Source organism: Lissotriton vulgaris, chromosome 3_1 (genome assembly GCF_964263255.1).
Source record: "Lissotriton vulgaris chromosome 3_1, aLisVul1.2, whole genome shotgun sequence".
NCBI classification, from domain to species: domain Eukaryota; kingdom Metazoa; phylum Chordata; class Amphibia; order Caudata; family Salamandridae; genus Lissotriton; species Lissotriton vulgaris.
Window position 1 is genome coordinate 463728015 of NC_141689.1, and position 27932 is coordinate 463755946.

Consider the following 27932-nt stretch of genomic DNA (forward strand, 5'->3'; position numbering starts at 1 on the left):
AGACACCATTAGCCACAAGGGCACAGATGTGGGAAAGGATAGTACAAAGGGTCAATGCAGTAGGGAACACCATGCGATCCAAGAAGGGGATCATGAAGCAGTGGCATAATCTCAAGAGGGTTGTCAAAGAGAAGAGGAGCAAGAACTAGGAGCTGGCTAACCGGACTAGCAGTGGCCCTCCCAACCCACCGAAAACATTCACACCATGGGAGGAGAAGGTGCTTGCCATACTGTATCCAGAGAGTCTCACAGGAGTATCCGGGGGAGTGGAGGCTGGTAAGAGATGCTACGATGAATATTAAAGAAGAAGATTGACACCGATTTTGGAATATGATGCTTTATTTGATAGTTGTTCTGTACACAGTTTGAATTTGCTCGGGATACATTGTATTTATCATCTGGGGCACAATGCTACTCTTCAGGATGTAGGAGTCATGGGCTGATCCGGGGAATCTGGCACGCACATGCCAGATGATAATATCTTCCAGGCACACCACCTGCACATTGATGGAGTGGTAATGTTTTCGATTACGAAAAATTTGCTCACTTGCCTGTGGTGGCACAAGACCAACATGTGTGCAATTTATGGCACCAACAACATGGGGGATGTGCCCAAGGGGATAGAAATCTACCTTCACAGCTGCCAATTCAGCACCCCTGGGAAAATGGATATATCTGTCCTTGTATATCATCATGGCGGACAGAACATCACGCAGGCCCATGCTGAACATCGGTTGAGACATCCCACCAGCGCTAACCACGGTCTCCTGGAATGATCCAGTGGCAAAAAAATGGAGGGCTGCCATCACTTTATATGTTGGGGTGAAAGCTGTTGGATATGTCCGGCGAGGCTGCAGGTGGGGCTCCAAGATATCTCAAAGGGCCTTCAGGGTGGCTCTATCTAGACGGAATTTGCGAATGGTCTCCACATCCTCCATGTCCTCCAGCAGTGTCAAGTGACGAATCAGATTTGGTCTCCTCCTAGTTTAAATCAAAGTGGACACATGTCAATGACATCCATCATGAGAGGACCAAAGCATATCCTGTACAGGATGACACAGGATAAACACAGACTGACTTGACAAATGAGTGACACACCTGTTCACATGGGTGGACATTTGAGCCACACAGAGGGCACACCTCTCTATTTACAATACACAAGTCCTGCAAACACCACATTGGTCAATGTGAATAAACATAGTTTAATGGCCACATTTCACATACGCATGCCAGGGAACTTGGCATCCAGTCACTGTGCGAAAAATCAACACCACTGTCTCATACTCATCTGCAGTACCAGTCACAACTCAATGCATCATTCCAACTTGGCACACCTCCACAACACAATGACCACAGTTGGCGGTGAACTGACAATTGCATGTATAAGCAGACAGATTAGCACAAGTAAGTAACTACATCATACAGTGAAACAAGCCTTGCCTAGCTCATCATTGCCCCACAACACATTGATATGTGTACATATTGTAGAATCCACTACAACACTGTCCTGCCTCATCAACCATCTAATGCATTTGTGACATGTTAGGGATTACAGACCAATGTACGACACACATACACAACCATGGCACGTGTAGGCACCTGTGGAGTAAATGGAACATTGACATTGTGTGAACGATGATGTGCCCTTCACCATGTTGTAGTGTTCCCGATGGACATTGCCATTGTATGTGGGACAAATCGTGGTAGCTACCGCCTGGCCCCAGCAGTGTGTCACCAGCATCCCCCCTGACACAGGTGCAGTAGACATTGGCATGGAGACATGCCCAAATGGCGGATGGCATGCTCCACCACCAAATTTTGGTAGCTACCACCTGGCAATAGCGGTGTGTCACCAGCACCCCCATACACACAAGTGCGGTAGTGAGAGCCATAGGGACATGGGAAGATGGAGGTTGGCATGCTCCGCCACCCAAATCACTGTGCCTCATGTCATTGTATGGGGCACAAATCGCAGTAGCTACCGCCTGGCCCGATGGTGCCTCACTGCCATGAAGCATGCCCTAGAGCCAATGGGATCGATGATTGCGGTGGCATGATGCAATTTTGAAAATCGCAGTAGGCGTGCACCACCACAGCGGAGGCGAACATTGGATGCTTTTGAAAGATGCACCATTGCGGTAGCAGACCACGGGCCCCTGCGGTGCATCAACGCCATGGAGCAAGCCTTAGGGCCAATCGGATCGATGTTTGCGGTGGCATGAAGCAATTTTGAAAATCACGTTTGCTGCCTGTTGCTGCTTTCAACAGACACTCTTTCTGGCCCCTGTAATTAATCTACGACTTGCGGAACCCGCTTCGCGGGTCCCGCTGCGCCCCAGAGGACAAGGGAAACTTGTGTGACATCTGCGTGGGAGGACCAGGGCTGCGAGCGAGCGGGGCAGGACTTCCAATCCCAGAAGTCCCTGCGCACCGCGCCTCTGACCAGCTGGCCGCTCTCCCTGGCCATCACCGCGCCCCGCCTTCAGTTCTTTAAAGGGCGGAATCAGACCTTCCGACGTGGGATACCTTTGGCGTTTGCTGCCTGTTGCTGCTTTCAACAGACACTCTTTCTGGCCCCTGTAATTAATCTACGACTTGCGGAACCCGCTTCGCGGGTCCCGCTGCGCCCCAGAGGACAAGGGAAACTTGTGTGACATCTGCGTGGGAGGACCAGGGCTGCGAGCGAGCGGGGCAGGACTTCCAATCCCAGAAGTCCCTGCGCACCGCGCCTCTGACCAGCTGGCCGCTCTACCTGGCCATCACCGCGCCCCGCCTTCAGTTCTTTAAAGGGCGGAATCAGACCTTCCGACGTGGGATACCTTTGGCGTTTGCTGCCTGTTGCTGCTTTCAACAGACACTCTTTCTGGCCCCTGTAATTAATCTACGACTTGCGGAACCCGCTTCGCGGGTCCCGCTGCGCCCCAGAGGACAAGGGAAACTTGTGTGACATCTGCGTGGGAGGACCAGGGCTGCGAGCGAGCGGGGTAGGACTTCCAATCCCAGAAGTCCCTGCGCACCGCGCCTCTGACCAGCTGGCCCCTCTCCCTGGCCATCACCGCGCCCCGCCTTCAGTTCTTTAAAGGGCGGAATCAGACCTTCCGACGTGGGATACCTTTGGCGTTTGCTGCCTGTTGCTGCTTTCAACAGACACTCTTTCTGGCCCCTGTAATTAATCTACGACTTGCGGAACCCGCTTCGCGGGTCCCGCTGCGCCCCAGAGGACAAGGGAAACTTGTGTGACATCTGCGTGGGAGGACCAGGGCTGCGAGCGAGCGGGGCAGGACTTCCAATCCCAGAAGTCCCTGCGCACCGCGCCTCTGACCAGCTGGCCGCTCTCCCTGGCCATCACCGCGCCCCGCCTTCAGTTCTTTAAAGGACGGAATCAGACCTTCCGACGTGGGATACCTTTGGCGTTTGCTGCCTGTTGCTGCTTTCAACAGACACTCTTTCTGGCCCCTGTAATTAATCTACGACTTGCGGAACCCGCTTCGCGGGTCCCGCTGCGCCCCAGAGGACAAGGGAAACTTGTGTGACATCTGCGTGGGAGGACCAGGGCTGCGAGCGAGCGGGGCAGGACTTCCAATCCCAGAAGTCCCTGCGCACCGCGCCTCTGACCAGCTGGCCGCTCTCCCTGGCCATCACCGCGCCCCGCCTTCAGTTCTTTAAAGGGCGGAATCAGACCTTCCGACGTGGGATACCTTTGGCGTTTGCTGCCTGTTGCTGCTTTCAACAGACACTCTTTCTGGCCCCTGTAATTAATCTACGACTTGCGGAACCCGCTTCGCGGGTCCCGCTGCGCCCCAGAGGACAAGGGAAACTTGTGTGACATCTGCGTTGGAGGACCAGGGCTGCGAGCGAGCGGGGCAGGACTTCCAATCCCAGAAGTCCCTGCGCACCGCGCCTCTGACCAGCTGGCCGCTCTCCCTGGCCATCACCGCGCCCCGCCTTCAGTTCTTTAAAGGGCGGAATCAGACCTTCCGACGTGGGATACCTTTGGCGTTTGCTGCCTGTTGCTGCTTTCAACAGACACTCTTTCTGGCCCCTGTAATTAATCTACGACTTGCGGAACCCGCTTCGCGGGTCCCGCTGCGCCCCAGAGGACAAGGGAAACTTGTGTGACATCTGCGTGGGAGGACCAGGGCTGCGAGCGAGCGGGGCAGGACTTCCAATCCCAGAAGTCCCTGCGCACCGCGCCTCTGACCAGCTGGCCGCTCTCCCTGGCCATCACCGCGCCCCGCCTTCAGTTCTTTAAAGGGCGGAATCAGACCTTCCGACGTGGGATACCTTTGGCGTTTGCTGCCTGTTGCTGCTTTCAACAGACACTCTTTCTGGCCCCTGTAATTAATCTACGACTTGCGGAACCCGCTTCGCGGGTCCCGCTGCGCCCCAGAGGACAAGGGAAACTTGTGTGACATCTGCGTGGGAGGACCAGGGCTGCGAGCGAGCGGGGCAGGACTTCCAATCCCAGAAGTCCCTGCGCACCGCGCCTCTGACCAGCTGGCCGCTCTCCCTGGCCATCACCACGCCCCGCCTTTAATCCTATGGACTTCCTACTTAAGCGAAGGTAACTACCCGCTACGCGGGAGCGTGCGGGAGCGTCCCGGGAGAACCCCGGGACAAGGGCGGGACCGTCTGTGGCCGTCCGGGGCCGAAGGAGGCCGGGCTGGGCCACATCCCTTGGCTCCGTAAAGCGGACATCCAGCCCCCAGGACAATGGCTTCAGGAACGCGATCCTGTAAGACAAAGAAATCTGCAGGAGACGTTGTTTTAGGTACTATGGACCAGTTTATCACCCGTGCAGTTTCCATAGTTGAGAAGGAGATAATCTTGGCAGAGCGAAGGTTATCACGGGATTCTTTGAGTATGTCTAATAAGCGCTCTTCTCTGGGCGCCATTGCCCTAGCTGATAGCCCTGGTCATATTCCTTTAACTCCTTTGTTAATAGTTGATTCTCCTACTATTGACGAGAGAGTGAGTAGGATTAGGGCTAGCTTAGAAAGGGTAACCACCACAGCACCAAGTATTGTGCTTGATCCGACACACTCAATTTCTTCCCTTCCTAGTATCCCATCACCAGGGGGTCAGATCCCAGATTGTAACCACGATATCCTTGACGCCTCGAGCCCCCCAGTGCTTGTTAGTGAAGCTGTGAATCCTCTATTCACTGCAGGTCATTCCGATATTAATACTCCTAGAGTGGTAGCCCCTCAAACTGCACCTGTAGGGAATCCAGCCCTAGGCATAGTCCCCCAAAAGAAGAGAAAGCGTCCCGCTAGTCCCCGAAGGGGAGGCTCTCTAAAACCCCACAGTAAAGTTAGCAGGAACATTATATCAAAAGGGGGTATTACCCCGAATCAGGTTCCTCACTTAAAACCCCAAGCGGCCCATACTGGAGATCCTGCCCCTGAGGGTATTCCTGGTCAAATGGCTCCTATAGATGCTAGCATTTTCCCTCAAGTCGAGAGCATTATTAAGTCTGTGGTGATGCCTCTCGTAGATAAGATTGATGGCCTCACACGCAAACTAGCCTCACTTGAGCAGTCAATGCTGGACAACTTTTATGCAGTGAAATCGTTAGTTAAATTTCACGCTAAATCCCAGGTTGAAGAAAACGGTGGGCTAAGGAGTGGTGCTGCTCCATTAGTTCTATCTATTTCTACAGCCCTCCCTGAGCCTTCATCTTGTCAAAAAACGCCCGCCTTGGCTAAGGCTCCCCAATCTCAACAACCCAACACTGGAACCATACCCCCCCCATCTACTACTACTCTTGAGTCTAGTTTGGCCCGTCCGATGAACAAATCTAGCACCCAGGCACCCAAGGCACTTAAGGTCAAATTTGCCGCAAATCCCAAGCCTATTGCCCCTAACATTAAGGTAACTGGAGATACAGTGACTGCAAGTAAGGGTGTTACAACCCCATCTCCTCTCACTCCTGTTACACAAGCTGTGACCAAATCTCCAGCAAAAATCACAGTAAAATCTCCGGTCAAAGATAGGGTAAAACGGCGCACGCCAAATGCTAGCCTTCCCCCTGGCTGTAAGCCTTATGTGGTTATTCTAACAGGGGTACCCGAGCTTGAAGAGGGTTCTTGTGAGTCCTACTCTGAACTCAAACACAAGACTCTCTCCTGGCTAAAAGCTAATAGACCCCTCCCAGGGCACATAGATGGTAGAATAGCCTTCGTCCGACGCGTGAGTTGGATTGGTAACAGACGCAAGGCTATTACCGGGGACTGCGTTTTGATTAATTTCAATGACCCCAGAGCAGCAGGCATGATTTGTAGCCAACAGTCGCATCACAACTTCTGCGACATACAAACTAGGGATTTGGGGTATTTCTATCGCCCCCCCCTTTAATGGGGCTAAATAAACCTTGCCAAGATGGGGGTAGAGGTGTATGGTTCCCTCATTATCCAACCTTGGACCCCAGAGCAAGGGTATGGACTCCTACCCAACCCGCCACTCCACAGGGTTGGGGCTGGTGACTTAATAACTCAGTGGTAAACAATGTCTCCCCCCCTAGGGTTAACACAATTTGTATAGTAGGGGAGGTACCCTTGACCAATAATGTTGTGCACCATCCCCCGCCTACCCCAATTCTACCTATTATTTTAGGTGACGGGTCGTCCATTTTTCTACTTGGAATCCTGACGGAAGGAGACGTACGACGCTTCTGCTCGCAAGAAACGACTCTGGGTCATTGTTGCGTCGCTTTGGTTACTCTGGTCCGAGCCATCGGTATCCACACGAAGGATCCGCTTTTGATTTACCCGCCAGAAAATTTAAAGCTGTACAAGCGAATCTGTTGTCGTCATGTCGACTTGATTCCGAAAGGATGTTGATTATTTTCAAATTTTAGTATCATTACAAGTTTTAACCACGGTCACTCGTGAAAATATAGGGAGCAGTGGCACCTGAAAGACATACCTAAAAGACGACAGCACACGTCTTTCTCCTGGCTTCTTCATTGTGCTCGATCTAATTTTGGGCAATTATGCTCACTGATTAAGGAGCGTGCTACCTAAGAATAATTTAATGGACCGCTCTGCATCTGTTGCTTAAATGAAACCAACTGCTGACTATACTCTCTGATGGAAGAGTGCTAAGAAGAAAATAAGGGCAGAAGTAACAAGTGCGCAGTTACTACTACATTTACAGATATCACATACTGCACAATTAATATAGAACAGGTGTCTCACACCCCCCCAAAATCTTTCTTGTACAGTTTTCTACAAAAGAGCACAGTGGAAGGCTGCTACAAAACCCTTTTTAGAGAAAAAGTGGCTGCATATTTTAAAGTCCTGATGAAGACAAAAGATTGTCGAAACGCGTTGACACAGCCCAAGTCTAACAAAATCTGAAGGAATAATTTGGAAATTATCTTTTTTGTATTTTTTTTATATTTTTTTTTTTTTGTCTTTTAAAAAATGTATCAGATTTGTCATTTCATAATCAATGTATTATATTCATTATATTTACATAGCAACATTTTCTGAATTGTTTTACTATGCTAATTTTTAAAAAAACGTATCGAGATTAAAAATATATTTTTTATATCTTAACAGTCTGTTGTATTAATCGTTCTTTACCATTCATGTGTTTATCATATGTTGTGATCATAATGTGTTAAGAATTAGCCAGTTCCTTGTAGCATAAGTCTGCCTGGGTATATACTGTTTCAAAAATTATTGTTTCCCTGACCCAGGAGCTAGATCCTAACAGGGGGTCCCTGATACTTACCCGCCATTGCGGTAGCAGACCACGGGCCCCTGCGGTGCATCAACGCCATGGAGCAAGCCTTAGGGCCAATCGGATCGATGTTTGCGGTGGCATGAAGCAATTTTGAAAATCACGTTTGCTGCCTGTTGCTGCTTTCAACAGACACTCTTTCTGGCCCCTGTAATTAATCTACGACTTGCGGAACCCGCTTCGCGGGTCCCGCTGCGCCCCAGAGGACAAGGGAAACTTGTGTGACATCTGCGTGGGAGGACCAGGGCTGCGAGCGAGCGGGGCAGGACTTCCAATCCCAGAAGTCCCTGCGCACCGCGCCTCTGACCAGCTGGCCGCTCTCCCTGGCCATCACCGCGCCCCGCCTTCAGTTCTTTAAAGGGCGGAATCAGACCTTCCGACGTGGGATACCTTTGGCGTTTGCTGCCTGTTGCTGCTTTCAACAGACACTCTTTCTGGCCCCTGTAATTAATCTACGACTTGCGGAACCCGCTCGCGGGTCCCGCTGTGCCCCAGAGGACAAGGGAAACTTGTGTGACATCTGCGTGGGAGGACCAGGGCTGCGAGCGAGCGGGGCAGGACTTCCAATCCCAGAAGTCCCTGCGCACCGCGCCTCTGACCAGCTGGCCGCTCTCCCTGGCCATCACCGCGCCCCGCCTTCAGTTCTTTAAAGGGCGGAATCAGACCTTCCGACGTGGGATACCTTTGGCGTTTGCTGCCTGTTGCTGCTTTCAACAGACACTCTTTCTGGCCCCTGTAATTAATCTACGACTTGCGGAACCCGCTTCGCGGGTCCCGCTGCGCCCCAGAGGACAAGGGAAACTTGTGTGACATCTGCGTGGGAGGACCAGGGCTGCGAGCGAGCGGGGTAGGACTTCCAATCCCAGAAGTCCCTGCGCACCACGCCTCTGACCAGCTGGCCCCTCTCCCTGGCCATCACCGCGCCCCGCCTTCAGTTCTTTAAAGGGCGGAATCAGACCTTCCGACGTGGGATACCTTTGGCGTTTGCTGCCTGTTGCTGCTTTCAACAGACACTCTTTCTGGCCCCTGTAATTAATCTACGACTTGCGGAACCCGCTTCGCGGGTCCCGCTGCGCCCCAGAGGACAAGGGAAACTTGTGTGACATCTGCGTGGGAGGACCAGGGCTGCGAGCGAGCGGGGCAGGACTTCCAATCCCAGAAGTCCCTGCGCACCGCGCCTCTGACCAGCTGGCCGCTCTCCCTGGCCATCACCGCGCCCCGCCTTCAGTTCTTTAAAGGGCGGAATCAGACCTTCCGACGTGGGATACCTTTGGCGTTTGCTGCCTGTTGCTGCTTTCAACAGACACTCTTTCTGGCCCCTGTAATTAATCTACGACTTGCGGAACCCGCTTCGCGGGTCCCGCTGCGCCCCAGAGGACAAGGGAAACTTGTGTGACATCTGCGTGGGAGGACCAGGGCTGCGAGCGAGCGGGGCAGGACTTCCAATCCCAGAAGTCCCTGCGCACCGCGCCTCTGACCAGCTGGCCGCTCTCCCTGGCCATCACCGCGCCCCGCCTTCAGTTCTTTAAAGGGCGGAATCAGACCTTCCGACGTGGGATACCTTTGGCGTTTGCTGCCTGTTGCTGCTTTCAACAGACACTCTTTCTGGCCCCTGTAATTAATCTACGACTTGCGGAACCCGCTTCGCGGGTCCCGCTGCGCCCCAGAGGACAAGGGAAACTTGTGTGACATCTGCGTGGGAGGACCAGGGCTGCGAGCGAGCGGGGCAGGACTTCCAATCCCAGAAGTCCCTGCGCACCGCGCCTCTGACCAGCTGGCCGCTCTCCCTGGCCATCACCACGCCCCGCCTTTAATCCTATGGACTTCCTACTTAAGCGAAGGTAACTACCCGCTACGCGGGAGCGTGCGGGAGCGTCCCGGGAGAAGCCCGGGACAAGGGCGGGACCGTCTGTGGCCGTCCGGGGCCGAAGGAGGCCGGGCTGGGCCACATCCCTTGGCTCCGTAAAGCGGACATCCAGCCCCCAGGACAATGGCTTCAGGAACGCGATCCTGTAAGACAAAGAAATCTGCAGGAGACGTTGTTTTAGGTACTATGGACCAGTTTATCACCCGTGCAGTTTCCATAGTTGAGAAGGAGATAATCTTGGCAGAGCGAAGGTTATCACGGGATTCTTTGAGTATGTCTAATAAGCGCTCTTCTCTGGGCGCCATTGCCCTAGCTGATAGCCCTGGTCATATTCCTTTAACTCCTTTGTTAATAGTTGATTCTCCTACTATTGACGAGAGAGTGAGTAGGATTAGGGCTAGCTTAGAAAGGGTAACCACCACAGCACCAAGTATTGTGCTTGATCCGACACACTCAATTTCTTCCCTTCCTAGTATCCCATCACCAGGGGGTCAGATCCCAGATTGTAACCACGATATCCTTGACGCCTCGAGCCCCCCAGTGCTTGTTAGTGAAGCTGTGAATCCTCTATTCACTGCAGGTCATTCCGATATTAATACTCCTAGAGTGGTAGCCCCTCAAACTGCACCTGTAGGGAATCCAGCCCTAGGCATAGTCCCCCAAAAGAAGAGAAAGCGTCCCGCTAGTCCCCGAAGGGGAGGCTCTCTAAAACCCCACAGTAAAGTTAGCAGGAACATTATATCAAAAGGGGGTATTACCCCGAATCAGGTTCCTCACTTAAAACCCCAAGCGGCCCATACTGGAGATCCTGCCCCTGAGGGTATTCCTGGTCAAATGGCTCCTATAGATGCTAGCATTTTCCCTCAAGTCGAGAGCATTATTAAGTCTGTGGTGATGCCTCTCGTAGATAAGATTGATGGCCTCACACGCAAACTAGCCTCACTTGAGCAGTCAATGCTGGACAACTTTTATGCAGTGAAATCGTTAGTTAAATTTCACGCTAAATCCCAGGTTGAAGAAAACGGTGGGCTAAGGAGTGGTGCTGCTCCATTAGTTCTATCTATTTCTACAGCCCTCCCTGAGCCTTCATCTTGTCAAAAAACGCCCGCCTTGGCTAAGGCTCCCCAATCTCAACAACCCAACACTGGAACCATACCCCCCCCATCTACTACTACTCTTGAGTCTAGTTTGGCCCGTCCGATGAACAAATCTAGCACCCAGGCACCCAAGGCACTTAAGGTCAAATTTGCCGCAAATCCCAAGCCTATTGCCCCTAACATTAAGGTAACTGGAGATACAGTGACTGCAAGTAAGGGTGTTACAACCCCATCTCCTCTCACTCCTGTTACACAAGCTGTGACCAAATCTCCAGCAAAAATCACAGTAAAATCTCCGGTCAAAGATAGGGTAAAACGGCGCACGCCAAATGCTAGCCTTCCCCCTGGCTGTAAGCCTTATGTGGTTATTCTAACAGGGGTACCCGAGCTTGAAGAGGGTTCTTGTGAGTCCTACTCTGAACTCAAACACAAGACTCTCTCCTGGCTAAAAGCTAATAGACCCCTCCCAGGGCACATAGATGGTAGAATAGCCTTCGTCCGACGCGTGAGTTGGATTGGTAACAGACGCAAGGCTATTACCGGGGACTGCGTTTTGATTAATTTCAATGACCCCAGAGCAGCAGGCATGATTTGTAGCCAACAGTCGCATCACAACTTCTGCGACATACAAACTAGGGATTTGGGGTATTTCTATCGCCCCCCCCTTTAATGGGGCTAAATAAACCTTGCCAAGATGGGGGTAGAGGTGTATGGTTCCCTCATTATCCAACCTTGGACCCCAGAGCAAGGGTATGGACTCCTACCCAACCCGCCACTCCACAGGGTTGGGGCTGGTGACTTAATAACTCAGTGGTAAACAATGTCTCCCCCCCTAGGGTTAACACAATTTGTATAGTAGGGGAGGTACCCTTGACCAATAATGTTGTGCACCATCCCCCGCCTACCCCAATTCTACCTATTATTTTAGGTGACGGGTCAAATAATCTTGAACTCGTGACTGGACTTCAAACTCCGGGTCCACAGGGTGGGAATAGCGGTTGTAATGAGCCCCAGCACCATGTACCTCTGAAAATCATCAGTTGGAATGTGGCAGGCTTAAGCAGCAAGCAAGATGTCCCAGACTGGGTGGCGCTCGTTGAACCCCACTCAGTTTGTGCATTCCAAGAGACATGGTGCGTAGAACCAAGGCACCGAGTAGGTTATGCCACCTTTTTTGTCCCGGCAGAAATCCCAGCCTCGGGAAGAGGTCGTCCTTACGGAGGTCTCTTGGTTTGGGTAAACATCACTTTGGGATGGAGGGTTCACCATCACCCCCAAAAATCTCCAGATTTGATGCACCTCACTGTAACTTGTCCCAGGAGAGCGGAAAAACTGGAGATTATCAACATCTATACAAGAGGGACCTCCGGGAGAGCCTTGTCACCAACGCTCTTGGACCTGGAGGCAGCCCTGTGTGAGTGTAGTAGCAATTCCCTAATTTTGGTTATGGGGGACTTCAATTGTACATTTGAGCCTTTGCTGCCCGATGAATCCCTGGATTTATATGATGAAGATTCTAGGAGAGGTGTCCCGTCACTTGATCTTCCCATCATAAATAGTTGGACCCCCAGAATCATCCAGCTAAATTCCCTCACTCTAGAGCACGGCCTAAGGGCAGCCAATGGGAGGACACCATCAGATTTAGCGGGGGCTCATACATATAATAGGGTTGGTCACTCTTCCCGGATTGATTACATCCTTCTAAACTTTTCTTTGTGGGTACATATGAAGGATATGATTGTCCTACCCTCCCTGGATAGTGACCATAATGCTCTTTCCTTGACCCTATCAATCTGGTGGCAAGAGATAATACCAGGAAGCGGAAATCATGATGCACTAGTGACAGGGCCATTGGGAGGGGTGGTTCCATCAAACTGCTTAAGACGTCTGAAATGGGACAAAGTGGCAATAGATGAGGAGAAAATGGCATGCATCAGAGCTGTTACCTCCACAGCCTGTGCCATTTTAAAAAGCCAACCTATCTGCCCAAATCAGATTACAGCATTGTTCTGCGAGGTCTCGCTGTCAATTGGAGACCTTTTTAAGGCCAAAATTAAAAAAGGAAACCCAAATCGTGACAATCGGCAGGGCAAGCCAGGATGGTACTCGAAGGAGTGTCGTGCCATGAAGAGAGCTCTGATACTGGCTGTGAAAAGTGGAGACGCCACCCTAATAGCCACCAAACGGAAGGGTTATAAAACGGAGCTCAAAACAGCAAAAAGAGACTGGGAAGACAAGTTTTGGCAGGATCTACGAACTGCTAGCGTCGAAAAAAACGCAAAAGGTTTTTGGGACTTAGTACACAAGAAAAACAGACCCCTCGATACAGTCATTACCTGTAACATAACTGAGGACCTATGGTTTACACATTTCTCGAAATTGTATACGGCAACCGCAGTTGAAGCGTTGGATTCCGTGTTACCACAACCCCCTCGAGAGGTGGAGAGTCCCGAGGAAAATCTGTTTACTAAGAAAGAAGCGGAAGGTGCAATAAAATCTCTTGTCCCGCGCAAGGCGGCTGGCCCCGATGGTCTTCCGGGTGACCTGCTCCGTGTTGACCTAGACGATTGGAGTACGATGATTTCATCTGTTTTGAACGCTGCCATGGCGGGTGCACCTCTGCCTGCCTCCTGGATGGCCGCCGAAGTGGTCCCCCTGCACAAAAAAGGTTCGAGAGAAGATCCAGGGAATTACAGGCCGATCAGCCTGATAGACTGTTCGCAAAAAGTAGCAGGCAAGGTTCTCCTATCTAGAATACAGCAATGGGCAGATGAGAACAGGATCCTTTCGGATCTCCAGGCAGGGTTCCGTGCTGGCACCGGAACAATTGAACAATCGTTAAGGCTTCTTATGATTTACTGGAAGGTCGTTACTATTGGGAAGGGCACATTATATCTTGCTTTTATCGACCTCCGGACGGCCTTCGATTTGGTCCCCAGAAATAACTTATGGAAGGTTCTCAGTGATCTTGGCCTGCCACCTTACCTGCTCCACTTGGTCATGAAGTTTCATGAAAACAACTATGCCCAAATCCGCTGGGGTCCCAATGGCCAAAAGACCCGAAGAATAGAAGTGAACAGAGGAGTGCGGCAAGGGTGTGTTCTTGCCCCAACACTCTTTTCGCTCTACGTTAATGGGGTGGTGGACCACTTGTCAAGGATTCCAGCGGATGCCCCACGCTTGGCAGGTCGTTCTATTCCCACCCTGCTTTTTGCGGACGATACTTTGCTTCTGTCAAAATCGCCAATGGGCCTGCAACAGCTTCTTTCAGGCTTTGACGATTTTTGTAAAAAAAGAGGACTCTGCATAAATACAGATAAAACAAAGTACCTTATTTTGAACCCTCCGCAAAAACTTGGCCCACCGCCAACATTGGGCTCTGTGGCATTGGACAGGACTAAAACCTTCGATTATCTGGGCATCAGGTTGGTGGATTCCATGAAATGGGACCAGCATCTGCTCAAAATGTTGTTGAATCTAAAAAGAGTAACTGGGACCCTGCTAAAAGAGCAGAGAGCAGCCTCAACTAAACCCATAGCCGCAGTTTTGGACATCTACGCGGCTAGAGGAGTAAGCGCCGCATTGTACGGGGCGGAACTATGGGGAATGTCGAACTTGAAAGATCTTACTCGAGCTGAGAATACCTTCTTGAGAAGCCTGATGTCCCTTGGCCCTTCTGTCCCCATCCTGCCTTTGCAATTGGACATGGGCCGTCGGGCTATTGAAGATCTAGCGAAGTTACGCCCTTTGCTTCTGTGGGCCCGCATCTGGAGAGTCCCCGAACTCTCAAGTTATGCGGATGGTCTACGGGAGATATTAAGATCGACAGGGTGGGCGAAAATAAAGTGGCTAACGGATATCAAAGCTTTACTTACCAATCTGGGGCTGGAAGAAGCATGGTACCAACAGTCAGCCCCGCCCAAATCAACAATAAAACAGCTTTATTGGACCTGGGTGTCAAATAGAAGGAATTCCTCCTCCTCGATATGCAAGTCGACCAGAAAGTTCATGGAGTCCAAAGATACCCCCTTTAGAGAACTGTATCTGGACATTATCTCAGCCCCTTGGGAAAGGTCCCTGTACTTCAAATTCAGAATTGGCCTTCTCCCCGTAATGGAACTTACTAGCCATTGGAAAATTCCATACCAGACTGCTCCGTGGTGTCCCTTTTGCCCACAACGCCAAGAATCCGTCCCTCACTTTTTATTTGAGTGTCCTGCATATAAAATCCCACGGTCAAAATGGCTAAAACCCATGTGTCGCACACTGGGTACTAGGCAGTGTAACGTGGCCCTAAGGATTCTTCTTTCGGACACTCGTACTTTTTACGCATGTGCCACCTCGAAGTACCTTGGGTGGGCATGGCGAATCCGGTCAAAAAGACTTAGGCAAATTGTTTAATTACATTTTATACTATGGATTGTTTTAAACTATATGCTTTTTGTTAGGAAATTTATAGATTCATTTATAGTAAAAATTTACGGTTTTTTAAAAGATGTACTGAAACGAATTTTAATTGTATGTACGCTTTTTAAGATATTGTTATATGTCGAAATAAAGCCTTTTTGACTTGACTTGACTTGACTTGACTTGAAAATCACGGTAGAAGTGCACCGCCACCACAGAGGCGGACTTTGGATGCTTTTGAAATATGCACCATCCCGGTAGCGCACACCTGGGCCCCTACAGTACATCACCACCATGGAGCATGCCCTAGAGCCAATGGGATCGATGATTGAGGTGGCATGATGTAATTTTGAAAATCACAGTAGGCGTGCTCCTCCACCGCGGAGGCGGTCATTGGATGCTTTTGAATGAGGCAGACCTGGACAACCAATTGTTGCAGCTTGGCACCTTTGAAACGACCCCAGGGGGCTATATATGTGTGGGACATTTCTACTGCTCACAGAGCCTTCTGCCAGAGAACCCTCACCTGCTGCTGCCTCCAGGGACTGCTGCCTGAGACTCTCATCTGCTGCTGCCTCCAGGGACTGTTGCCTGAGACCTCATCTGCTGCTGCCTCCAGGGACTGCTGCCTGAGACCCTCATCTGCTGCTGCCTCAAGCGACTGCTGCCTGAGACCCTCATCTGCTGCTGCCTCCAGGGACTGCTGCCTGACACCCCTCACCACCCAAATCCACCACTGGTGTTCCATGTCCACAGGGATGGCTAGGACAGGGAAGATCCGCGCCAGTCCTTTCACAAGCCAGGAGCTGGAGGTACTGGTGGACGAGGTGCTTGCACAGTACCCAAGGCTGTATGGTGCCCCAAATGTCGTGGTGAGTAATCAAAAACAGAGGTGTAGGGTAAGGGGGGCACACATGTCATTGGACTGCTGCAGTATATGCCTGAGGGTGTGGTGTTGTGTCATGCACTGACAAATATGCTGTGTCCAGGGGGAAGAAGTGTGTGTCCCCATGTCACAGGTTTCCCTGCATGCAGTTGATGGTCTGAATGAAGTGTGTGTTGCATTATCAGCCATACAGTGACACAGTATGTTGGCCATGCAGGTACCAGGACAGTAATTGCGTGGACGAATGGCTATGTGTGCCCCTGTTGTCCAACTCTGTGTGAGCCCAGATGCTCTGCACAGTGCCCGTCCACCAAGATGAGATCAGATCACTGCACTTACTATCTACTTACTTTTGTTTTCTCACAGTGAAATCCAACTATGCACCATCTCTGCCCTGTATAATTGCACACGCCCACATACTGATATATTCACAGGGCATGCACATTGAGTGCTGCACAGTCTTGCCCACAGTGAGTCAACCCACAGACACAGGTCGATATGTGATGTATGTTGTGGCCAGACATGCATAGACTAGAGATGTGTGCAAGCCAAATGGGGGTTCAGTGCTGTAATCCTGCATGTGTGTGAGATGTGCAGGGACTCTGTACACCCTCATAAATGCATGCAATCACATCAGCTTAGCCCATGCAGAGTGCCCATGTGAGATGTACCCCAGGGTGGGATGGACAGAGATTAGATTTGGTGATGAGTCTCTCTTGCTACTGTGCTGTGCAGTACCATTGCTGTATGTGTTGTGCTCTTCATGGTTATTCAGCATTGGGTAAGTTTGGGGAATCGATTTGGGAGTGTACATAAGTGTTCTAAATCTGAGTGTGACTACATCTATGTGTACATTGCATGCACCATGAATGTTGAGTCCAAAACATCTGACAACAATGTGCTCTAGTCTTTGTGCCCCTGAGTACAACGTGGTGTTTTGCATAGGCTATTTGCCATTGTGAACTGTCATGTCATAATAGATGTCTGTGGTGTCCCATCCTGTTCCCTCAAGGTCTGTCAGTGGCAACAAGTGGTGTGCCCACATCATGTCTGTAGGTGTGGGCAGAGTAAGTTGTGTGTCTGGTAGACTTTAGCCACGGGTAGTGAGTTGCTGCAATGTGATTGCAGAGTGTGGTGTGCAACAGGTAGATTTGGGCATCTTTTGTACTGCATTGATTGCATTGCTTTGTCCTGTTGATGCCACTAATCTGACCCTGCATCTCTCACTCATGCAGATTCACCATTGGTCACGGAGAACAGGAGCCGGACACCAGTGGGGGTGAGACTAGCACCACAGCTGCACAGGAGCCCAGTGACACAGAGGTCACCAGCTCCTCAGAGGGGGACCGGAGTATGCAGGAGGAATCCCTGCCTGAGACCCAAAGTACCACATCATCTGATGCCAGCAGGGATGCATCCATGTTGGAGGGCACAGGGAATGGAGACTCTGCATTATCTTCTACCACACAGCGGCCAGTGCCCACCCTCCCCTTCACTTTCTCTTGTGCTGCCCGTGTCCGTGTCAGTAAGAGGGGACGCATTACATTCACACCTGGCACCACCGCCCCTGCACCTGTCCCCACTGCTGCCCTCAGTGCTGAGTCTGTTGAGCTTTTGTGCCAGCTTTGTGTGGGTCAGACAGCCCTCCTCAATGCCTTCATTGACCATGATGAAAATTAGCCCTGGTGGTTGCCTACATGGAGGGCATACACTTCGATGTGGGTGGGCTGCACCGTACTGTCCAGGCTTTGTCGTCCACAGTGATGTCTGCCCTTCAACAGGAACATACTACCTTTCCTGCTCCAGGTCCTTTGTCCACCTCCCAGTTAGTGTCCACATCTGATGATAGTGACCACAGTTCACATGCGTCACAGTCACGATACAGCACAAGAAGCACCTAGCAGAAACAACCCAAGCGGTCCCGCCCGAAGACACCATCCCCACTGAAGAGCAAAGCCACCCCAGAATGCAAAGACAAGAGCCCGTCAGGGAAAAGCAAGGTCCAAAAAGCAAATAATATGCTCACATGTCTCAGAGGCATCCCCAGCTAAGGACTCTCCTGTCCCTAAAACTCACGCAAAGCAAGGCATGCAGTTTCTGTGCCCACTGAGGTGGTGTTGTATGGCAAGGGTACACCTAGGAAGGGTTCAGGGCCACATTCCCCCACCCTATCGACTACCATTCCAAGCCCAGTGAAACAGGTGAAGGAGGGCACTGTAGGGGCTACTACTGGCAAAAAGGGGAAGGAGAGCACCATATGGGCAACCTCTGGCAAACAGGGGAAGGAGGGCCAGAGGCATAGCCAGAAGAAGCGTTATGCTGGATCCAACACATCACCAGAGGGAGTGCCAGTGTCTGCACCTGATGCTACTCTGTGTGTGTGTGTGCCTGCTGTGTCAAGACCAGCTCCCATTAACCCCAGTACAGGGAAGCCATTTCGGATTCCCAAGAAGTGGAAAGGCACCCCTCAAACCTCTCCCACCAGCACTGTGTCTCAGGTCTGCATGACTCCACCTCCACGTGCCACTACACTACCTGGTTCAAGCATCCTTCCAGCTTGCCAAGCCACTGATAGCCCTACCTGACCTTGGCCGCTCTCTCCCCAAGCAGGTGCTCCTGATGTCCCCGACACACAGCCAGCTCCCAGTCTGCCTGACAGCCAAGTGTGAGTGCTAGTCCCTCTCACACACCTGTGTCTCTCACAGGTAGGCCTGCTCTGCTCATTGTTACTCCCCTGACAGTGTTGATGCCCATGGAATGGTACAGTCGTACACACTCCCTGTGCAGATTCTTGTGTCCTTGCTCTGCACTTTGCCATGCCCACTGGCCTTTGTGTTCTGCCCTTGCCTGTGCAGATTCTCATGTTCTCGGTCTGAACTTTGCCATGCCCACTGGCCTTTGTGTTTTGCCCTTGCCTGTGCAGATTCTCATGTCCTCGCTCTGCACTTTGCCATGCCCACTGGCCTTTGTTTTCTGCCCTTGCCTGTGCAAATTCTCATGTCCTCGCTCTGCACTCTGCCATGCCCAGTGGCCTTTGTGTTCCGCCCTTGCCTCTGCAGATTCTCATGTCCTCGCACTGCACTTTGCCATGCCCACTGTCCTTTGTGTTCTGCCCTTGCCTGTGCAGATTCTCATGTCCTTGTTCTGCACTTTGCCATGCCCTTGCCTTTGTGTTCTGTTTTGCTCTGCTGTGTTGGACTCTTCCCTGTGCAGCCTCTCATGTACTTGCTGCAAACTTTGCCCTGGAAACTGGCCCTGTTGCTCTGCTGTGTTGAACTCTTCCCTGTGCAGCCTCTTATGTACTTGATGTTCACCCTGAACTGGCCACTGGTCTTGTTGCTATGCTGTGTTGGACTCTTCCCTGTGCAGCCTCTCATGTACTTGCTATAAACTTTGCCCTGGACACTGGCCCTGTTGCTCTGCTGTGTTGGAATCTTCCCTTTGCAGCCTTGCATGTACTTGCTGTGCACCCTGAACTGGCCACTGGCCCTGTTGCTCTGCTGTGGTGGACTCTTCCCTGTGTAGCCTCTCATGTACTTGCTGTGTACCCTGAACTGGCCACTGGCCTTCTAGTTTTTCCCTTGCCTGGGTAGATTTTCATGGATATGCTGTGCATGTTATGCCTTGCTCTTCTCTGCTATTGGTGCCTATTTATGCAACATGTGAATAAAGACAGTTACTCCTGTTGTCTGATTTGTCAGTGTCCTTACTGAATAAAGGTATTTTGGTGTGTGCATGTGTTTGGCTGTGTCCCATACTCTATGTGTCACGTCAACATTGCCAAGGTCTTTGCTCGCCTACTCTTTTTTCACAGGGGTGATAAGGACTTCAGTTCTTTCTGACACTGATACTTGTGGCAGCTGTGGTGTTAATTTTACCTGTGTAGCAGTTCTCATTTTCAGGTTTTCAATTGTTGGCTACATTGTTCACATGTCAGGTTGGGGGACACTGCCAGCACAGACTGTGACTTGGTGCACAGGTTTGCATGCAGGCTTGGCAATGTCATCATGTATGTGTGTTATTCCTTTCTGTGTGCCCATCTGTGTATGTATATGGACATCTTGTGATGGCCCGTCATGTTGGTCCCATGGCTTACATGAGATGTGTGCTCTTGGGTTGTCAAAAGGTGTGCAGTGTGTTGGTATGTCCATGCTGTTCTGTCTGACTCCTACTTGTTGTTTTAGTCACTCGTGAGTGTGCAGAGTGTGTGACTGGCACATCAGTGTTGTGTTAGTTTGTTCATCCATGTGTCTTGGTTCTGTTTGTGTAGACTGTGCAGACCTGCTGCTACACACTCCCATTGTGTTTGTGTTTCTCAGGCATAGTGGAGAAGTGTGGCCCACTGGTTAGAGGAGGCAGACCTGGAAGCAGAGGTCAGCCCGGGAACAGGGTTCAATTCCCGGCTCGGTGGGGTCTTGAGTCCTAAAATGTCCATTGACTTGACAATTCTTGCTCCGGTGCCTACTCGATTCACAGGGTCACACTCTGCGACTCTGGGCAATAGCTTGCTTAATCTCCACAACGGCCCCTCGCGGCGGGATGCCTGGCTTTCACCTTGCGGATACCCTTGCCGGGGTTATCTCACAGGGGAATACCAGGACGGGTTCCCTAAGCAAGCGCTTAGAAACCACTCGGTGATTTGCGCTATATAAATTCCTATACATTTACATTACATTGCAGGCACAAGCGCCCTTTTGTCCTCATGTATGGCATGATGTATGTGGTGTAGTGCCATCCTCTATGTGTGCATGTTGTGCCTGCTCTTTGTGGGCCTGGGCTCCCTCTGATTGTGTTTTGTGCATTTCTGCCATGTCCACTGATGATGTGCTGTACACTTCACTTGGGTGTTAGCTGACCCCTTGCTTTGTGTGTGTATGTGCCTCCTCATCACTTCATTTGTCACATTGTGCTGTGTGGTGCATTTGTTTGGGCTGTGGCTATGTACCACTCATGTTCTTTCCCTAATTGTTCATTTGTAGTGTTCTTGTGCTGTTTGGCAGTCATGTTTGCTCATCTGCTGTTCAGCTGTGTGTGCTGGCCAGTGCTATGTTCAATTTGATTCCACCATTGTGTCCCAGATCTGAGCATCTGTTGTGGTTGTGTTGGATGTATGTGTGTTGACTGTGTTGTTGCTTCACCTCCTGGGTGTGCTGTTGTGTCACTCATGTCTGTGAGCGACTGGTATGCTTGGTGTCCATAGGCTGCTTGTTGTGCATTCAGTGATGTGTGTATGTGGCCTTGACATTGCCTGATGTGCATCTTCTGATGTCCTGCAGTGTTTGTTCAGTTTGTGTGGCCTGTGCATCTGTAGTTGTTTTGATGTGGCTGTGTTGTTCTGGGATGGTGCACTTCTTGTATGATTTGTGGTATGTTTTGTGTGCTTTGTACATGAGTGATGAGGTTGTGCACTCCTGTTGTGTCTGTGCTCCCATTGCCTAGCCACAGTTTTGCTGACAGGGTATGCCTGTTTTTGTTGTGGTTCTCTGTGTGTTTCATTTAGGTTATGGGTTTGTGTGATGTTTTTATGCATACATTTGCTGTGGAATCCCTGTGTGTGATGTTTGTGGCTATACCCAGGGTGTGTGTTTGTATTTGTGTGTATAGACTGGCAAGTATTGGCAGCCTTCAGTGTGTGTGGCACTGGTGTTGTGTGCTGCTGTTGTGAGGGGGGTATGTGTGTATATTCCTCCTGTTGTTTGTCAGTAATGGAGTATGTATATGGGCCCTGTGTGTTGTGCTGCTGGTGTACTCCTGTGAGGTGGTTGTATGCATGTGTGGCTGTTCACAGTTTGACTTCAGGGCCTTCCTTTCATACTTGCGCCTATATATGGTTTGACTTGCTGTCTCCCTGTGTTGTTGCTCTGTGGTGTCTGTGGTTTGACTTCACTGACTGTACCAGCCATGTGTGGTTTGATGGTCTGAGAGGGGTGTTCTGTGATCCTTGACTTGCATGTGATGTGCACATACTTGTTGTGTGCTTGTTGTGTGTCTCCATGGCCATCCATTTGTGTACATCCCACTTTGGCATGTTGATTTGTTGTGCTCAATTGCTGTTGGCATTTTGGGTGTCTGTGTGTCAGTGTGTGGTATGTATGTGTGACTGTGCATGCTGTGTGTCCATGTGTATGTTTGTTTCTTGTAGGTGTTCCTTTGGGGCTTGTACTCATGTTTTTTTCCATGTGTGTGGTGGTGTTGTGGTGTATGTGTTCCCCTGGCTCTCTGCTGTGTATTGTGTGTTCCTGAGCAGCCACTCCTGCAGTGTCTATCTCCCTGGTTGTTTGTTGTGTGGTGCAGGGTGTGGATACAGATGCCTTGTTGTTGTGCACAGGATAGGCACATGGCCTGTGCCTTCATGGGGTGTGCTGGATGTACCATGTTACAACGCATACCGTTACAACTACCTACCATTACAACGCGACCATTACAACGCATACCATTACAACGCATAGCGCTTTGGGGTGCTGGATAGTGGTAAGTATAATTTACTATTCTAACTCCAGTCCCCGTGGACCCTAGGGAAGGTGTTGGATAGTAAATTATACTTATTCCCTATCCTATAGCGCCCCCCAGCGCAATGCGTTGTAATGGTATGCATTGTAAAAGTCGCGTTGTAATGGTAGTGCGGAGTAACGAATGCATTGTAACAGGTGCATACCGGTGTGCGTGTGTTGGGAGGAGGTGTGTCCCTGAGGTCTTAGTGCCCTGCCCATGCCTTGGACTGGCCCTGCCTTATGCATTGTGTGCATGTATTCCCTTGTATTCACCGCTGCGGTGACATGACCGGGACATTGGTGCATGATTGTGGACGATGTGTGTCCAGGATGCAGAGGGGTGACTTGGTGGCAGGTGGGTCATGTGTGGATGAGCTTGTGGATGTGTTACTGCCCCAGCAGGGCGTCTTATGTGGATTTGGACCCAGTGTCAGCCTGTGTGTTGTGTTTTGTATTTGTGTAGTTGCATTACCTGCGGCGGCATCCGCGGCGGGCCATAAGTTGATAGTGATGTAGCAGGTACAGCACTGGGAAGACGTGAAGAGCTGGGTCCATGGCGGTCATGACCGGGTGGAGGGTACTGGGACGAAGGATTTGCGGTCCGCTGTCGAGCTTCGGACGTCTCTGATTGTGCGGCATCTCTGCTGCGGTGCATCTCCTTGTTTGGGGCTTCCTAATTTGTGGAGCGGGATGGATGTCATTCTGCACAGCGGTGAGTCTCCATTGGCTCCCACTGTCACGGTGGCGGGCGCACTTTGATGGCGGTGCGCGTTGCTCCGCGGCGGACGGAAATTGACCTATGTTTAGCAATACTAATATGGCATATGTGTTTGCCGCTGCTCGCGGGCGGAAAAATGTATTTTTCCGCACCACGGTGGTGCCAACTGCCCAACATCCTAATGGACCCCTTAATCCCCTAATGGACTATTTTGAAGACACTTGGGTTGGCAGACTGCATGGTTCAGGACACAGACACTAAGCCAAATTCCAGATACTACTAATTGGAATGTCTATGATAGCACCCTCGCACAGGAAGCCAAAACAAACAAAGTAATGGAAGGAGGGCGCAATGCCTTCTAGCCCACAGAAGGTAGTACTCAACCTACAGTATGTAAACTTATTAAAACATTACAAAAAGAAAAAAGCTACTAAGAACTGAGAACAGAACAATCTATTACTGAAATTGGCCCTAACCTTAACAAACAAACTAAAAAAAGTAGGACATGCTACAATTTCAAGTCAAAATATTTATAAATAACAAATGACTAGACTACTTAGACAAACTTATTGTCTAAAATACATATTAGCCAACAAACAAAATCAAAAACTACAAAATACTCTAAGAAAATAAATGTGTTTTTAATAATACTATGAACTTTTTATTGCATTGGAGTAAAAATTATATAAAATCAAAAAAATGTATAATCACAGAAATAATAAAAATATAAACATTAATACTTAAACAAAATATATGATGCTAACCAACTAACCAACTGGAAAACAAATTTAATTCATCATGGTAAATGAAACAATTCCACATAATAATAATATAAACCTAAAGTAACCAATACAATGTCACATTTCCCACACACAAAATAAATTAATATAAAACGTACAGTTTTGTAGCTGAGGATCTCTCGCCATTGCTACATAATTAAAAATAGTAATCCACCAAAAATTGAAGAAAAAGAATACAAAAAGCCCCTCAAAAAATGCAAATATACAAACAACCCAACTGAACCCCTTCCAAGCAATCCAAAGTATGAATGTTCCATGACAAAAAACGATTTTCTTTTTTTAAAAGACCCATTCCAGGAAACCCCACAATAGGAAATTAACAAATTAACAAAAAACTATTTGTGTTTATTAACCCAGACCAATTTCCTTTTCAAAATTTGTGTACTCGAAGTTCCCATAAAAATCATTGGTAGACAAAACTCTGTAAATAGAAACATTAAACACTCACCTGTACAATATATTACAGTCCCAAATATACACATACATAATATTTAATCATAAAAACAAAAGTAACATTACATATTTTAAAATAACATGATATGACATTAAAAATACAATTTAAAAAAATGACACAACAACATAGTGAAAAACACTAACAAAAACCCATCTAAACATACCAAACACTCTTAAACAACACTGTACCAAACTTTTAAACATCCATTCAAATTCTGCCTACAATTGAAAGTTTTAATAAATCCTTAAATAAGGGCTTACCTGTTCCCACGAACAACAGCACCTAACCGCAACTTGGCACCTGGAAAAAAGACCCAAACTAGCTCCAATAGACAGCAAAATAGAAGCTAGCCATAACATTATTTGCCTGCCAAATTAGCAATACAAAGAAGACTATTTCCCATAGAAATCAATGGGAATGTTTAATAAATGTTAATAAAATAAATAAATATATATTCTAAAAGTTAAATGTCAAACTATGTTGTAAAAAATGTTCCAAAAATTGTAAAGAATGAATTAAATATTTGAAAAAAATATACATAGTCTATTTAATATTTACTAATTATAACTATGTCACATGATGTTTAAAAAGGTATGTAAAAATGCGTCAATTATATTAAATGTAAAATAACAGGGGAATATGTGCATTCTACAAATATTTATAAAATCTGATTTATTTCTGTTTTTGTTACGATACAAAATAAGAAATTATTTTATTCACTTCATTTTAAAATTGTTATTATTTTTAATATATATTTGGCAAAACATAAAAGTATTTACTATTCTCACTCCAATCTAAACAAACTTGGGAGAGGTGCCGGACACTAAAGATGTGACATTCATTATTCCCATTGCAATCCAAACAAATTTGGGAATGGTGTTGGACACTAAAAGGCTGACATTTACTATTCCCACTATAATCTAAACCAATTTAGGGAAGGTGTAAAAATCTTAAAAATACAAATGTATTTAATCCAATTAGAAATTAATTTTTTTACCTAGAATATTATATTTTTAAAATACAAACAACATAAATGATACTATCATTCTTTAGTAAATTATAAAATTGTCAAAATGATTATATTGTAACACACTAATTTAAACTACTATTACTTATATAAATATTTAAATAAAAAGATATATTTTATTTAGTAATAACATTTTGACAATTGTAATTAGTATTTTCTACCATTCATAAATGTTAAAAAAACAACAATTAAATGTGTTTCAAATAACCACATTTTTTAAATCAATGTTTGTACCCTTTTTAATTTTTTACATTATAACAACATATAAACTATTTTATCTTCATAAATATTATTTTTTATTGTTTTGTTTTATACAATTATACCAATCAAATAAAAAAAATGTTAAACGCAAGCTTCTAAAGAAATACAAATATAATACTAAATTAAAATGCACAAACATATTTAAAATGTTTTTAAATATTTAATATTTTATGTAAACAAATACAATATCTTATTTTACATTACATTTTTAAATTAAATAAAAATTTAATATGATAAAGTACATATTATAATTAATAAATATATAGCATATCTTTAAAATGATACACTTTAAAATAAAAAATAAAAAACATTTTTAATAAACTCCCTACATTTATTTCCAATGAACCCAACATCCCACCACTAAAAGAAAATGTAAACCTTTATAAACAAAACATGACAACAATTATAAATTCCAATCAACAAAAGTCAATTCTGATCAATACCCATGTAGGATTACACAAAGCAATCTGTACTGCTGACCATCCAATTAGATTGTAGACTATCCGCCCGATTCATCAAAGAAAATATCGCTCGCAAAGGGCCAGATTCTGAGAATCTGGCCCTTTGCGAGAGCGATTTTTGCATTTGGGATTCAGCATCCCAAATGTAAAAATCGCTAATTGCGATATCGCAATTTTGCGAGGAATTACATTTAAGGAATCTCTATTTGAGATTCCTTAAATGCAATTCAACATCCAATTTCATTTTGCGAATTCGCAATTTCTTGCCGCAATTTACCGCGAGGTTAGACCTCGTGGTAAATTGCGAAAACTCAGAAAAATGCATTTAAATGCATTTTTCTGAGTTGCATGTCACACGCAGGACATGTGTGTGTGCAACACCTGTGTAAAGTTTCATTTGAGGGGTGCTACAGGGTGTCCTTTGGACACCCCTGGCACCCTTCAAATCGCTATCTTATTTGCGATTAGCAAATTGCTAATCGCAAATAAGGAATACTCCCCATTCATTCCTATGGGCCTTTTGGCCCATAGGAATGAATGGCGAGTTATTCCTTATTTGCGATTAGCAATTTGCTAATCGCAAATAAGGAATATGTAGGAATCGCATTTCTTCATGCAATTTCTACATGAATCCCGTTTTGCGAGTCCTCAATAGCGATTCGCTATGAATCGCTATTAGGGCCTCGCAAAACGGGAGTATGATGAATCAGGCTGTATCTGTTTTAAAAAGACAAAACTAACTGATCTCAAATATGCCTTTAACCTGCTCAGTAGATCAAAGTTACTGCAAGCTGTCCAACATCCGGGAATTGAGAAAATACAGCTTCAAACAATTGTAAACTTGAATGTGGAGGATAATGCATGGGTCCAATATCCTCTCAGGTGTGCGTCAGGGGTGTGTACTTGTCTCGCTACTATTTTTCCTCTTTTTGAATGATGTTAATATATTGTTGGAAAAAGATAACTCAAATGCTCGAAACCTGTGCTGATGACACAATGATATTATCATGGACGCAAAATGAAATGCACAGGCCATCAGCCAATTTAGAGAGGTATTGTGGAAAAAGATATCCAAATTAATTCAGCAACAACAACGGTTGTGGCCGTCTGCCTGGTCCCCACTCAAGATTTACCATGGGTCGGCAGACAAATCCTTGAGTGTGTATGATCATATGTTTATTTGAGTATATGCTATATCTGCAAAAATGGTTTGATGTGACTACATTCACAATATTTGACCTACTGCCAAACAGGCAACAAATCCCATAATGTGTCTCAGAAATAATACTGGCAGTCGATCTCTGACTACCTGTCACAAAGCAGTTGCATCTGTAATTTATAAAGCCACACTATGGGGTCGATTCTGATTCGGGAAAAACCACTCCGAATAGCCGTTCGGAGCGTTTTTCCCGCACGAATCATACCCTGCAATGTCCCCCGTACGTACGATGAAGTACGATTCGTACTAGGAGCCGTACTCCATACGAGTCGTACAAGACACCGTACGACTCTAATCTCCGTACGATTCTCCCTCGGAACTTGCTGTACGCGACATCTGTACGGTTCGCGGCTGGTTTTTACGACCCAGCAAGTACGATACGTGTGGGGTACGCACCCTACGACCCTTTTTCTACGGGAGCTGAAAACAGCCGTAAAATCAGAGTTTGTGCTGAAACAGGTACGGAACGGCCCCACCGGGTACGGTGCGTACCCC